Source organism: Nerophis lumbriciformis, linkage group LG05 (assembly GCF_033978685.3).
Source record: "Nerophis lumbriciformis linkage group LG05, RoL_Nlum_v2.1, whole genome shotgun sequence".
NCBI lineage: Eukaryota > Metazoa > Chordata > Actinopteri > Syngnathiformes > Syngnathidae > Nerophis > Nerophis lumbriciformis.
In genome coordinates, this window is record NC_084552.2 from 25,376,983 (window position 1) to 25,393,980 (window position 16,998).

Sequence of the window (16,998 nt, forward strand, 5' to 3'; positions counted from 1 at the left end):
ATTAATATTCTGGTTCCTACATTATATATCAATATATATGTCTGCAAGGGATACAGTCCGTAAGCACACATGATTGTGCGTGCTGCTGGTCCACTAATAGTACTAACCTTTAACAGTTAATTTTACTAATTTTCATTAATTACTAGTTTCTATGTAACTGTTTTTATATTGTTTTACTTTCTTTTTTATTCAACACATTTCTTTATTATTATTTTTTTTAAAGTACCTTATCTTCACCATACCTGGTTGTCCAAATTAATAATGTATAATAATGTGTTAATTCCACGACTGCATGTATCGGTTGATATCGGTATCGGTTGATATTGGTATCGGTAATTAAAGAGTTGGACAATATCGGATATCGGCAAAAAGCCATTATCGGACATCCCTAGTTGCGTGCATTTTCAATGTACGTCCAGAGTTAAGAAGGGGTTAAATTGTGAAGGTGTGCGCATGCAGCAACATTCGTGAGGGAGGGGCAGAGACAGAGAGCGAGACAGTCAAGCGACAGACAGAACACAAGAGAGAAGCCGAAACGTAAATGCAACTGGATGATTTGCGGGAAAAGTATCTGTGTTTTCGTCCTGGCCGTGACACATGGAAAGCAGAATGCAGGGACATATATATCTGTGGCAAATAAAGGGGCCAACGATCTACAAGCCCTTATCGACACTACAAAGCACAAAACAGCTGTGCAGGGCGAGAGCTCGTCTGCTATTTTTTGTTTGAATTTAATTAACTTGTTTTGAGGCATTATTTATGTTTAGATTATATACAAGAGGTTATTGTGAATATTTCTACCTCTGCACTTTTTTTCCAAAACTGTGAATGTTACAGAATATAACTGTGAATTATTTTGTTATACTGTCATGTCAACCAGTGTTGGCGTTAACGCACTTTTTGTGTCTTTTTAACGCACTAAAATCAGAAAGGACGCAGATTATTTATTTATTTATTTTTAAATTTCACCATTTGTGGCCCACAGCTAATGTTTTAAAGGCCCACGGCACATTCTAAAAATACTATTAAAATAAACAAAAACATAACCAAAGTGAAATAAAAAAAGCTTAAAGGTGAAATGCAATTTAGAAACCGTTGCAATGTTGACTAATAAAACAAAGCTGTTTTTTCTTCTTCTTTCAAACGGTCATTGCTCAAAACATAATATTGAATCAAAATCAATGTTATTATGAATTATTGACCTATCAAAGATTCCGATTACTTCACATCAAATATTCCACTTTGAAAAAATATTTTTGGTGGAAGATTTTGCATATTTTGTGTGTTTGCCATAAAAAACATAGTTTTGTTTGACAAAAAAGGGCGGAAAACAAACAAACACACAAAAAAACAACATAAAAAAAACTAAAACATTTTGAAATGAGGAATTGATCTGAAGTTGATGTAGACTCCAGAGATTTAAGCGTTAAATATAAAATGTATGTATGCCCTGGCACACCATTATCATCATTTCATGACCGAAGCTAAACACTTTTTACACTTTTATACTGAAATAAATACACCTACAACTTATTAAATAAAAACATAGAAAAAACTACCAGTTTAGATCCATGGCGGAAAGAAGAAAGTGAATGAATGTTTATAACTGAATACATTTACATATGCATACACATTTGTTTTCTTTTGTATTATCTTTTTTAATGAATTAAGTAACGTTTATGACAACCTTTTTCCAAAACACAATATAGAATGTGAGATATAACAGGATAGAAAGTTTAAGTCCTTACCTTATGTCAAAAATGATTTACGACCTAGCTGTCGAAAATGATTAATGACCTTAGGGTCAAAGGTCAAAGGGGGGTGGGGTTATGGAAAGGTCAGAGGGAGGGGGGAGGAGGGGGAATACACCTTGTGTCAGAAATGATTAATGACCGTAATATACCTTATGTCAGAAATGATTGATGACCCTAGAAGAGGAGGTGGGGTTATGGAAAGGTCAGAGGGAGGGGGGTATGAGGAGTCCCACGAGTCCCGCAGCCGGCCTTGTGAACCCCGACAAAGTCATGGGAGGATTGGGGGAGAAAAGTTGGAAAAGTGGTCAAAAGTCCTCAAAATGTTCAAAAATCACACGCACGCACACACACACACACACGCACACACACACACACACACACACACGCACACACACACACACACACACACACACACACACACACACACACACACACACACACACACACACACAGCAAATGGTTGGTATACGGTTTAATTGTTGTTGTTTGAAACATTATACGTTTACGATTTTTACTGACAAAAACCAAATGTTATTTTCTTGAGAAAGCAAAAGGTCTTTTAGATTAGATGCCCAGCCCAGACAGAGACAGATACACTACAGTTTTGTAATATGTAATTAATTTAGTCGTTATTAACATACTGAGATGAAGAATATCTTATTTTTAATAAGGTTGAAAGTATTTCTCATCATTATTTTTCTTTGTACTCTGTAAGCACTAATATTTTGAACAATCTCTTAAACAGGATCATATCAGTTCAATTTTTTAACTTCTTTACTTAATCCATTCCGTAATTTTTATTTTACATACTGATATGCTAAAAGTTTTAAGTGTTGTATTTAAAATTATTTTTTTAAGGTTATATTTTTCCTTTTTTTTGTTGTTGTTGAGAAGAATTGTTGTACGTTCTCGGGTGGCAGGTTATAGTTTGCTTTGTACATTATTTTAGGTGTTTGCAATTTTACCAAATTATAGAACTTTAATATTTTTGACTTAATAAATAAAGGGTTTGTATGTTTTTTATATCCAACATGATGTATTATTTTAACCGGTCTTTTTTTTTTGTAACACGAATCACACACACACACACACACACACACACACACACACACACACACACACACACACACACACACACACACACACACACACACATACACACACACACACACTTTTTTTTAAGGTTATATTTTTCCTTTTTTTTGTTGTTGAGAATAATTGTTGTACGTTCTAGGGTGGTAGGTTATAGTCTGCTTTGTACATTATTTTAGCTGTTTGCAATTTTACCAAATTATAGAACTTTAATACATCTGACAAGTCAAATGATTTTCATTTTACAAGAAAAAAACGTTTCCAGTGAGGGTTGGACTCCGCCAAGGCTGCCCTTTGTCACCGATTCTGTTCATAACCTTTATGGACAGAATTTCTAGGCGCAGTCAGGGCGTTGAGGGGATCTGGTTTGGTGGCTGCAGGATTAGGTCACTGCTATTTGCAGATGATGTGGTCCTGATGGCTTCCTCCGGCCAAGATCTTCAGCTCTCACTGGATCGGTTCGCAGCCGAGTGTGAAGCGACTGGGATGGGAATCAGCACCTCCAAGTCCGAGTCCATGGTTCTCTCCCGGAAAAGGGTGGAGTGCCATCTCCGGGTTGGGGAGGAGATCTTGCCCCAAGTGGAGGAGTTCAAGTACCTCGGAGTCTTGTTCACGAGTGGGGGAAGAGTGGATCGTGAGTTCGACAGGCGGATCGGTGCGGCGTCTTCAGTAATGCGGACGCTGTATCGATCCGTTGTGGTGAAGAAGGAGCTGAGCCGGAAGGCAAAGCTCTCAATTTACCGGTCGATCTACGTTTCCTTCCTCACCTATGGTCATGAGCTTTGGGTTATGACCGAAAGGACAAGATCACGGGTACAAGCGGCCGAAATGAGTTTCCTCCGCCGAGTGGCGGGGCTCTCCCTTAGAGATAGGGTGAGAAGCTCTGTCATTCGGGGGGAGCTCAAAGTAAAGCCGCTGCTCCTCCACATCGAGAGGAGCCAGATGAGGTGGTTCGGGCATCTGGTCAGGATGCCACCCGAACGCCTCCCTAGGAAGGTGTTTCGGGCACGTCCGACCGGTAGGAGGCCACGGGGAAGACCCAGGACACGCTGGGAAGACTATCTCTCCCGGCTGGCCTGGGAACGCCTCGGGGTCCCCCGGGAGGAGCTGGACGAAGTGGCTGGGGAGAGGGAAGTCTGGGCTTCCCTGCTTAAGCTGCTGCCCCCGCGACCCGACCTCGGATAAGCGGAAGAAGATGGATGGATAGATGGAAGAAAAAAACATACAATATACAATATATATATATATATATATATATATATATATATATATATTTACTTACAAATGTTCCCTTTTTGCTCCGGGTGGTAAGGAGGCTTTTCTTACGCCAGAGAGTCCCGAGGAGGAGGCTTTTTTCCCGGCAAAGACTCCCGACAACGAAGGCTTGCTCACGGACAACATCATCGAAAAAGACGGCGAGGGTCTTACATGCTCCCGCTGTAAGTTCTTTTTGCTTTCTGTACGTTCTTCCTTAAAGCTCCGGAGTTTTGAGGAGATCCTCACACTAACCCGTCTTTCGCACAAATGAATTTCGCGCGCAGAGAAGTAGGCGGGGTCTGATTCCAGAGGTGGGGGTTGTTTCCGGGTGTGAGCGTGAGAGTGGCGTGCGAAAACGAGAGCGCCACATGCGGTTAAAGTCCTTCATATTTTCCATACTTTATTGTTACATCCCTAATGCCAACGAACAATAAAGATGGTAACTTTGTTTAGAAATATTTATTCATACCGTAAATGTGCTGTTTATTACGCTGTTACATGAATACTAATAACTCTTAAAGTTGTGTCCATTTGATAGCAATGAAAAGTGCTGATAAAAAAACAAAACAAAACTAGTAATCAATGTTTTGAGGACGGTCAAAATAGCGGCAATAAATACAGACAAAACAACACCAAAGCTTTCTTGATGTGTTAAGAAAGCCGCACATATGTATATAAACAAAATTAGCCGGCAGACTTTGACTAAAGGCTTTTTTTTTCTTTTTTCTTTTTTCTGACTCAACATTTTCTCACTGTAGTTAGACAGCTTCAGGAATCCATTAGGAATACAAAACACATTAACGTCTTACAAACAACAAGCGTTTTGCCTCTAACAATAAACGCTCTAAAACATTTACAAATTAAAACATATAAAGAAAAAACATATTTTAAAACTCATATAATAGTAGAACAATATTTATAATGTTTGTTTTGCTAAAGAAAGTATATTATATAGGTATGTTGCTAATGTTTTATACATGTGTTTATTTTAAATAACACTTTGTTAAAATATTTTAAGGTATTAGTTATTTTTGAGCACATTTGACAATTGATGATAACCGTGATATTTTGGTCACAATAACTGTGATATGATTTTATTTTTTAACATTTCTAATTTACATAAACTTGTTGTAATGCCTCCATGTTTGTTTTGTGTTTTAACATTAAGGAAAGTTTGTATTGTTTATTATTGTTGTTTGGCACAGTTTATTTTTAATAAGCTAAGCGTTTTATTAAAGTACATCACAGATTAACACTCGCACATGTCCGAGAAGAAGTATGAAGAAGCGGAGCTAATTTACTGTTTTTGACCAAATTGCAAGATTTTGTGCCATTCCCTCCCCACTGCGACAGACCCGTGATGAGCTGACATGGGCTACATTCCATATGTCAATGTGCATGGTGTGTCCATTGTACGTTCTCGGGTGGCAGGTTATAGTTTGCTTTGTACATTATTTTAGGTGTTTGCAATTTTACCGAATTATAGAACTTTAATATTTTTGACTTAATAAATAAAGGGTTTGTATGTTTTTTTATATCCAACATGATGTATTATTTTAACCGGTCTTCTTTTTTTTTGTAACACGAATCACACACACACACACACACACACACACACACACACACACACACACACACACACACTTTTTTTTTAAGGTTATATTTTTCCTTTTTTTTGTTGTTGTTGAGAATAATTGTTGTACGTTCTAGGGTGGCAGGTTATAGTATGCTTTGTACATTATTTTAGCTGTTTGCAATTTTACCAAATTATAGAACTTTAATATTTTTGACTTAATAAATAAAGGGTTTGTATGTTTTTTATATCCAACATGATGTATTATTTTAACCGGTCTTCTTTTTTTTTTGTAACACGAATCACACACACACACGCACACACACACACACACACACACACACACACAGCAAATGGTCGGAATGTGCACGGATTGAAATTTATACATTTACGATCGTCAGAAAGAGACAGACAGAGACAGATTTAATGTCAGAGGTCATTCCATCCAGAAACCAGATGCTCTTTCAGAACTGACCATCAATTATCCTTTGAGTACACAAGCACATACACACGCACACATACACACACACACACACACACACACACACACACACACACACACACACACACACACACGCACACACACACACACACACACACACACGCACACACACAGCAAATGGTTGGTATACGGTTTAATTGTTGTTGTTTGAAACATTATACGTTTACGATTTTTACTGACAAAAACCAAATGTTATTTTCTTGAGAAAGCAAAAGGTCTTTTGGATTAGATGCCCAGCCCAGACAGAGACAGATACACAACAGTTTTGTAATATGTAATTAATTTAGTCGTTATTAACATACTGAGATGAAGAATATCTTATTTTTAATAAGGTTGAAAGTATTTCTCATCATTATTTTTCTTTGTACTCTGTAAGCACTAATATTTTGAACAATCTCTTAAACAGGATCATATCAGTTCAATTTTTAACTTCTTTACTTAATCCATTCCGTAATTTTTATTTTACATACTGATATGCTAAAAGTTTTAAGTGTTGTACGTGCATATAAATGTTTAAAATTATTTTTTAAGGTTATATTTTTCCTTTTTTTTTTTTTTTTGTTGAGAAGAATTGTTGTACGTTCTCGGGTGGGGCTACATTCCATATGGCAATGTGCATGGTGTGTTCATCATCCTGTGTAGTAATTTGGCCCATAATATTTTGGGGTAGATGTAAAATTGACAGAAAATAATTAAGAACCACTGCACTACAATAGGAAAATTCAATAAGACATAAAGGAATGCTGAATAAATGTAGAATTTATTTTAATTCATAAAATCTTTTTTTTTTTTTCTACCAGTAACACATTAATGACATCCTACGGTATTCTCTACCATCCCCCTTCGCACACACGCACACACAAACTATTTAGTCATGAAATGCGGTAGCTAGAAACACACCAACATCCGTGTATTTTACTCATTAAACAAATCATCGTTGAAACAAAATACAAATGGATGCTTTTTTTTAAATCGAATGAATCAATTTAATCGACGAATCGTTGCAGTCCTTGAGTTTTTTATTATTTTTGTGTTAGAACAATACACAAGACTGTGGCTATGTGGTAACATCTGTCAATATAATCAACAGTTTGCCTGTTTCTCCCCTGGGATACTTTTCGCAGGGAGCTTCACTATATATTACTTATATCAAAAAGAAAAAGTTTTTTTTTTAAAAACCCTGGGGAACCAGATGCTCATGAATCAGGTAATAGATACTGTTCAACTTTATTGTCCCCGCGGGGAAATTTGTCTTGGGCGCGGTGCATTATTGCTTTCTTAACATACCCAAAAACAACAGAACAAAAACACAAGCACAGATACAACCACAACCAGACAACTAACATTTAAACATCAGAACATGGAGCTTGATAGACATAGGTGTCACTTTGATGTAGGCATACAATCTACAGTATGGAGATAAAGATAAAGTTTCAGTGTGCATTGCACTAGAGCTCACGGATAAAGTGCTATGTGCTAAAGTGCTATGTGCTAAAGTGCTATGTGCTAAAAGTGCTAACCTATGTATTAACATTCTATTGCACATTGTTGGTCAGCTTAATGGAGGCTGGGACAAATGATGATTTAAGGCGGTAAGATTTGCATAGTGGGACCCGGAGTCTTCTCCCTGATGGCAGGGTTCCAAATTCTGGGAAGAGTGGGTGTTGTGAGTTTGAAATAATTTTCTTAGCTTTTTTCCTAACTGCCTGCTCATAGATGCTCTGTATAGGCTCATATTCTTTCCTCCCTACGATTTTCATTGCCGTTTTATGCATGCCGGCCAGTTTGCTTTTTTAGCTTAACGGTTAGGTTGCCAAACCATGAGGTGATCGCGTATCTAATGATGCTCTCTACAATGGCACGGTAGAAAATCATCATGATGTGGCATGCTTACGCCGTACAATCTTAATCTTCGCAAAAAATATAGCCTCTGTTGCAGTCTATTGCACAGTTTGTCAATATGTGTCTTCCAGCGGAGAAGATTGTCAATATGAACCCCTACATATTTATATGAGGATACCTGGGTAATTTCCTGATTTTTGATGACCAGTGGTAAGTACACGGGAGCTAACATAGGCAAAGAAATGAAGAATGAAAAGAAAAAAGGAGTTGTCGTCAGCAGAAAACAAAACAATTGACGATAACCAGAATGAAAAGACCCGGACGTACAACAAAGCATACGGTACATAGCCTTTTGGATTCACCGTAGGTAAGTAGGAAATGAGGAAAGGCGGGTGTGTGTTTTATGCCATCTACTAATTGAGATGCCTTTTTCTGCTGTTGCTCCAATAAAAAACAGTATAGATCTAATCTTAATACAGAGGACGATACAACGGCGTTTCGTTCAGGAGAGAACACACAGAAGCTAATACAAAAATTAAGAGAAGAAATACCACTAGTTTGACAAAAACAGACTATCCTTAAACCTCGGTAAAACTAAAATAATCTTATTTGGTAACAGTATAAGGAAAGTAAAACACAAATACAAATAGACGGAATAGACGTTGAAAGACTAAATGAAACAACATTGTAGGTGTAATGATTGATGATAAAATGAACCGAAAATCTCATATACATCTCATATACAACATAAGGTGGCAAGACATACATCCATAATGAATAAAGCAAAATATGGTTTGGACCAGAAATGACTTTATATTCTTTACGGCTCCCCAGTCTTACCATATCTGCGATGTGCAGAAATAACTACAAAAGTATGCTTCAGTTATTAACCGTGTTACAAAAAAGATTCGTTAGAATAATACATCATGTTGGATTTAGAGAAGTCTCAAACCCATTATTTACTGAATCAAAAAAAAAAAGATATTCCCAGACATATTGAATTTGCAAACAGCTAAAAGTATGCACAAAGTCAACTATAACCTGCTACCCAAGAACGTACAACAATTATTCTCAACAAAAAAGGAAAAATATAACTTCTGAGAAAAATTGTATTTAAAACCTTTGTATGCACATACAACACTTAAAACTTTTAGCATATCGGTGTGTGAAATTTAATTATGAAATGGATTAAGCAAATAATATAAACAATGTACTAATATGATCCAATTTTAATGAATGTGCATCATTGTATTTACTTTCCCTGAACATTTAATTTTTCCAAAATACAATTTTAAAAAGCTTGACCCATGAACATTTCAAACAGGCACTGCATTCGTTTGAGCATTTTTTAATGAAACCCAAATTACAATTTAATTAATTATGAATGCAATTTGCCATTAAAATTATGATTTTGCTTGTATTTAGTTCAGTCTACAGTGAACCTTTTTTTTTGCACTGCACATGTTTTCAAATCTGGGCTTTCAAACTTAATATTGAAACTCCTAACTCTTGCTATGTTTATGGTTAGAGTTTATTTCGAACATGCGTACAATTAAAGTTAAAGTCCCAATGAGTGTCACAAACACACTAGGTGTGGTGAAATTTGTCCTCTGCATTTGACCCTTCCCCTTGATCACCCCCGGGGAGGTGAGGGGAGCAGCGGGCAGCAGTGGTACAACATGATACATCACAATTTTTAGTTTCCCTTTACAACATGCTCCAAAAGGAGTAGGAAGAAGCAAAGCTTATATAATCCTATATTTTCTAGTACATAACAATTGCTAACATATTTGTTCACTTCCTGTTTCAAAGTATTCACAACATACTCTATAAATAATAACATTTAAAAAATAAATATATATATATACATATATATATATATATATATATATATATATATATATATATATATATATATATATATACACAATAAATAGTCAAGTAAGTTGTATTTCATATGGTGAGATGAATAAGATTATCAATAAATTCAGAATGTTTATCATGGTTATTCTTCCATGTACTTTGTAAACACTGAGTTTGAAAAGTTTTTTTTATTGTATTCTTTTAATTTTTTTTTTTTTTAGGGAGCCGTAAAGAATATAAAGTCATTTCTGGTCCAAACCATATTTTGCTTTATTCATTATGGATGTATGTCTTGCCACCTTATGTTGTATATGAGATGTATATGAGATTTTCGGTTCATTTTATCATCAATCATTACACCTACAATGTTATTTCATTAAGTCTTTCAACGTCTATTCCGTCTATTTGTATTTGTGTTTTACTTTCATTATACTGTTACCAAATAAGATTATTTTAGTTTTACCGAGGTTTAAGGATAGTCTGTTTTTGTCAAACTAGTGGTATTTCTTCTCTTAATTTTTGTATTAGCTTCTGTGTGTTCTCTCCTGAACGAAACGCCGTTGTATCGTCCTCTGTATTAAGATTAGATCTATACTGTTTTTTATTGGAGCAACAGCAGAAAAAGGCATCTCAATTAGTAGATGGCATAAAACACACACCCGCCTTTCCTCATTTCCTACTTACCTACGGTGAATCCAAAAGGCTATGTATGCTTTGTCGTACGTCCGGGTCTTTTCATTCTGGTTATTGTCAATTGTTTTGTTTTCTGCTGACGACAACTCCTTTTTTCTTTTCATTCTTCATTTCTTTGCCTATGTTAGCTCCCGTGTACTTACCACTGGTCATCAAAAATCAGGAAATTACCCAGGTATCCTCATATAAATATGTAGGGGTTCATATTGACAATCTTCTCCGCTGGAAGACACATATTGACAAACTGTGCAATAGACTGCAACAGAGGCTATATTTTTTGCGAAGATTAAGATTGTACGGCGTAAGCATGCCACATCATGATGATTTTCTACCGTGCCATTGTAGAGAGCATCATTAGATACGCGATCACCTCATGGTTTGGCAACCTAACCGTTAAGCTAAAAAAGCAAACTGGCCGGCATGCATAAAACGGCAATGAAAATCGTAGGGAGGAAAGAATATGAGCCTATACAGAGCATCTATGAGCAGGCAGTTAGGAAAAAAGCTAAGAAAATTATTTCCAACTCACAACACGCACTCTTCCCAGAATTTGGAACCCTGCCATCAGGGAGAAGACTCCGGGTCCCACTATGCAAATCTTACCGCCTTAAATTATCATTTGTCCCAGCCTCCATTAAGCTGACCAACAATGTGCAATAGAATGTTAATACATAGGTTAGCACTTTTAGCACATAGCACTTTAGCACATAGCACTTTAGCACATAGCACTTTATCCGTGAGCTCTAGTGCAATGCACACTGATACTTTATCTTTATCTCCATACTGTAGATTGTATGCCTACATCAAAGTGACACCTATGTCTATCAAGCTCCATGTTCTGATGTTTAAATGTTAGTTGTCTGGTTGTGGTTGTATCTGTGCTTGTGTTTTTGTTCTGTTGTTTTTGGGTATGTTAAGAAAGCAATAATGCACCGTGCCCAAGACAAATTTCCCCGCGGGGACAATAAAGTTGAACAGTATCTATTACCTGATTCATGTGCATCTGGTTCCCCAGGGTTTTTAAAAAAAAAACTTTTTCTTTTTTATATAAGTAATATATAGTGAAGCTCCCTGCGAAAAGTATCCCAGGGGAGAAACAGGCAAACTGTTGATTATATTGACAGATGTTACCACATAGCCGCAGTCTTGTGTATTGTTCTAACACAAAAATAATAAAAAACTCAAGGACTGCAACGATTCGTCGATTAAATTGATTCATTCGATTTAAAAAAAAGCATCCATTTGTATTTTGTTTCAACGATGATTTGTTTAATGAGTAAAATACACGGACGTTGGTGTGTTTCTAGCTACCGCATTTCATGACTAAATGGTTTGTGTGTGTGTGTGTGCGAAGGGAGATGGTAGAGAATACCGTAGGATGTCATTAATGTGTTACTGGTAGAAAAAAAAAAAAAGATTTTATGAATTAAAATAAATTCTACATTTATTCAGCATTCCTTTATGTCTTATTGAATTTTCCTATTGTAGTGCAGTGGTTCTTAATTATTTTCTGTCAATTTTACATCTACCCCAAAATATTATGGGCCAAATTACTACACAGGATGATGAACACACCATGCACATTGCCATATGGAATGTAGCCCCACCCGAGAACGTACAACAATTCTTCTCAACAAAAAAAAAAAAAAAAGGAAAAATATAACCTTAAAAAATAATTTTAAACATTTATATGCACGTACAACACTTAAAACTTTTAGCATATCAGTATGTAAAATAAAAATTACGGAATGGATTAAGTAAAGAAGTTAAAAATTGAACTGATATGATTCTGTTTAAGAGATTGTTCAAAATATTAGTGCTTACAGAGTACAAAGAAAAATAATGATGAGAAATACTTTCAACCTTATTAAAAATAAGATATTCTTCATCTCAGTATGTTAATAACGACTAAATTAATTACATATTACAAAACTGTTGTGTATCTGTCTCTGTCTGGGCTGGGCATCTAATCCAAAAGACCTTTTGCTTTCTCAAGAAAATAACATTTGGTTTTTGTCAGTAAAAATCGTAAACGTATAATGTTTCAAACAACAACAATTAAACCGTATACCAACCATTTGCTGTGTGTGTGCGTAGGTGTGTGTGTGTGTGTGTGTGTGTGTGTGTGCGTGTGTGTGTGTGTGTGTGTGTGTGTGTGTGTGTGTGTGTGTGTGTGTGCGTGTGTATGTGCGTGCTTGTGTACTCAAAGGATAATTGATGGTCAGTTCTGAAAGAGCATCTGGTTTCTGGATGGAATGACCTCTGACATTAAATCTGTCTCCGTCTGTCTCTTTCTGACGATCGTAAATGTATAAATTTCAATCCGTGCACATTCCGACCATTTGCTGTGTATGTGTGTGTGTGTGTGTGTGTGTGTGTGTGTGTGTGTGTGTGTGTGTGTGTGTGTGTGTGTGTGTGTGTGATTCGTGTTACAAAAAAAAAAGAAGACCGGTTAAAATAATACATCATGTTGGATATAAAAAAACATACAAACCGTTTATTTATTAAGTCAAAAATATTAAAGTTCTATAATTCGGTAAAATTGCAAACACCTAAAATAATGTACAAAGCAAACTATAACCTGCCACCCGAGAACGTACAATGGACACACCATGCACATTGACATATGGAATGTAGCCCATGTCAGCTCATCACGGTTCTGTCGCAGTGGGGAGGGAATGGCACAAAATCTTGCAATTTGGTCAAAAACAGTAAATTAGCTCCGCTTCTTCATACTTCTTCTCGGACATGTGCGAGTGTTAATCTCTGATGTACTTTAATAAAACGCTTAGCTTATTAAAAATAAACTGTGCCAAACAACAATAATAAACAATACAAACTTTCCTTAATGTTAAAACACGAAACAAACATGGAGGCATTACAACAAGTTTATGTAAATTAGAAATGTTAAAAAAAAAAATCATATCACAGTTATTGTTACCAAAATATCACGGTTATCATCAATTGTCAAATGTGCTCAAAAATAACTAATACCTTAAAATATTTTAACAAAGTGTTATTTAAAATAAACACATGTATAAAACATTAGCAACATACCTATATAATATACTTTCTTTAGCAAAACAAACATTATAAATATTGTTCTACTATTATGAGTTTTAAAATATGTTTTTTCTTTATATGTTTTAATTTGTAAATGTTTTAGAGCGTTTATTGTTAGAGGCAAAACGCTTGTTGTTTGTAAGACGTTAATGTGTTTTGTATTCCTAATGGATTCCTGAAGCTGTCTAACTACAGTGAGAAAATGTTGAGTCAGAAAAAAGAAAAAAGAAAAAAAAAAGCCTTTAGTCAAAGTCTGCCGGCTAATTTTGTTTACATACATATGTGCGGCTTTCTTAACACATCAAGAAAGCTTTGGTGTTGTTTTGTTTGTATTTATTGCCGCTATTTTGACCGTCCTCAAAACATTGATTACTAGTTTTTTTTTAATTTTTTATCAGCACTTTTCATTGCTATAAAATGGACTCAACTTTAAGAGTTATTAGTATTCATGTAACAGCGTAATAAACAGCACATTTACGGTATGAATAAATATTTCTAAACAAAGTTACCATCTTTATTGTTCGTTGGCATTAGGGATGTAACAATAAAGTATGGAAAATATGAAGGACTTTAACCGCATGTGGCGCTCTCGTTTTCGCACGCCACTCTCACGCTCACACCCGGAAACAACCCCCACCTCTGGAATCAGACCCCGCCTACTTCTCTGCGCGCGAAATTAATTTGTGCGAAAGACGGGTTAGTGTGAGGATCTCCTCAAAACTCCGGAGCTTTAAGGAAGAACGTACAGAAAGCAAAAAGAACTTACAGCGGGAGCATGTAAGACCCTCGCCGTCTTTTTCGATGATGTTGTCCGTGAGCAAGCCTTCGTTGTCGGGAGTCTTTGCCGGGAAAAAAGCCTCTTCCTCGGGACTCTCTGGCGTAAGAAAAGCCTCCTTTCCACCCGGAGCAAAAAGGGAACATTTGTAAGTAAATATATATATATATATATATATTGTATATTGTATGTTTTTTTCTTGTAAAATGAAAATCATTTGACTTGTCAGATATATTAAAGTTCTATAATTTGGTAAAATTGCAAACAGCTAAAATAATGTACAAAGCAGACTAGAACCTACCACCCTAGAACGTACAACAATTATTCTCAACAACAACAAAAAAAAGGAAAAATATAACCTTAAAAAAATAATTTTAAACATTTATATGCACGTACAACACTTAAAACTTTTAGCATATCAGTATGTAAAATAAAAATTACGGAATGGATTAAGTAAAGAAGTTAAAAAATTGAACTGATATGATCCTGTTTAAGAGATTGTTCAAAATATTAGTGCTTACAGAGTACAAAGAAAAATAATGATGAGAAATACTTTCAACCTTATTAAAAATAAGATATTCTTCATCTCAGTATGTTAATAACGACTAAATTAATTACATATTACAAAACTGTAGTGTATCTGTCTCTGTCTGGGCTGGGCATCTAATCTAAAAGACCTTTTGCTTTCTCAAGAAAATAACATTTGGTTTTTGTCAGTAAAAATCGTAAACGTATAATGTTTCAAACAACAACAATTAAACCGTATACCAACCATTTGCTGTGTGTGTGTGTGTGTGTGTGTGTGTGTGTGTGTGTGTGTGTGCGTGTGTGTGTGTGTGTGTGTGTGTGCGTGTGTGTGTGTGTGTGCGTGCGTGTGATTTTTGAACATTTTGAGGACTTTTGACCACTTTTCCAACTTTTCTCCCCCAATCCTCCCATGACTTTGTCGGGGTTCACAAGGCCGGCTGCGGGACTCGTGGGACTCCTCATACCCCCCTCCCTCTGACCTTTCCATAACCCCACCTCCTCTTCTAGGGTCATCAATCATTCCTGACATAAGGTGTATCACGGTCATTAATCATTTCTGACACAAGGTGTATTCCCCCTCCTCCCCCCTCCCTCTGACCTTTCCATAACCCCACCCCCCTTTGACCTTTGACCCTAAGGTCATTAATCATTTTTGACAGCTAGGTCATTAATCATTTTTGACAGCTAGGTCGTAAATCATTTTTGACATAAGGTAAGGACTTAAACTCTCTCAGGATAATGCATACATTTGTCATTTGTTTTCAAAACGCTTACAAAAAAGTGGGACCCCAAAAAATTTACTGTGGGACCCCATTTTTATGACTTGATGGGGACCCCATTTTGAAAATTCTTAGCGCCAACACTGCTGTCAACAGAGGAGAAAAAATGCTTTATTTAAATACATATATTATTTATAAAGCAAGTTCGAGTTTCATTGGCAGATTTTCACCTAGTCCCGGCCTTGGGCAGTGCATATATGTGTCCTCTTTTTGGGATTTCAGAATATGGTCAGCCTAGTATAATTAGCCTTGCAGATGGGGTCCAAAAATGAAGGTTATGCGCTGTGCTGAAGCTTTTTGTGTAATAAAGTTAATAAAAATCTATCCAATATAGGCTACACCAGTGTTTTTCAACCACTGTGCCGCGGCACACTAGAGATACAGTTTGGTGTGCCGTGGGAGATGATCTAATTTCACCTGTTAAAAGTATTTTTTGCAAACCAGTAATTATAGTCTGCAAATTATGTGTTGTTGTTGAGTGTCGGTGCTGTCTAGAGCTCGGGAGAGAAACCGTGTAATACTCTTCCATATCAGTAGGTGGCAGCCAATAGCTAATTGCTTTGTAAATGTCAGAAACAGCGGGAGGCAGTGTGCAGGTAAAAAGGTGTCTAATGCTTAAACCAAAAATAAACAAAAGGTGAGTGCCCCTAAGAAAAAGCATTGAAGCTTAGGGAAGGCTATGCAGAACAAAACTAAAACTGAACTGGCTACAAAGTAAACAAAAACAGAATGCTGGACGACAGCAAAGACTTACTGTGGAGCAAAGACGGCGTCCACAATGTACATCTGAACATGACATGACAATCAACAATGTCCCCGCAAAGAAGGATAAAAACAACTGAAATATTCTTGATTGCTAAAACAAAGTAGATGCGGGAAATATCGCTCAAAGGAAGACATGAAACTGCTACAGGAAAATACCCCAAAAAAGAGAAAAAGCCACCAAAATAGGAGCGCAAGACAAGAACTAAAACACTACACACAGGAAAACAGCAAAAAACTCAAAATAAGTCACGGCGTGATGTTACAGGTGGTGACAGTACACCTATGTTGAGACAAGAGCTATATTGATGCATGCTTGGTTATGGTTTAAAGTCATATCCAACAATTGCGAAGATTTCTTACTGTCAACTTAGTTTAGTTTTTTAATGATTTCTGCTGGTGGTGTGCCGCCGGATTTTTTCAACTCAAAAAATGTGCCTCGGCTCAAAAAAAAGGTTGAAAAACCCTGCGCTACACTATCTACAAAAAACGTTTTATATGACAAAGCAAATTAT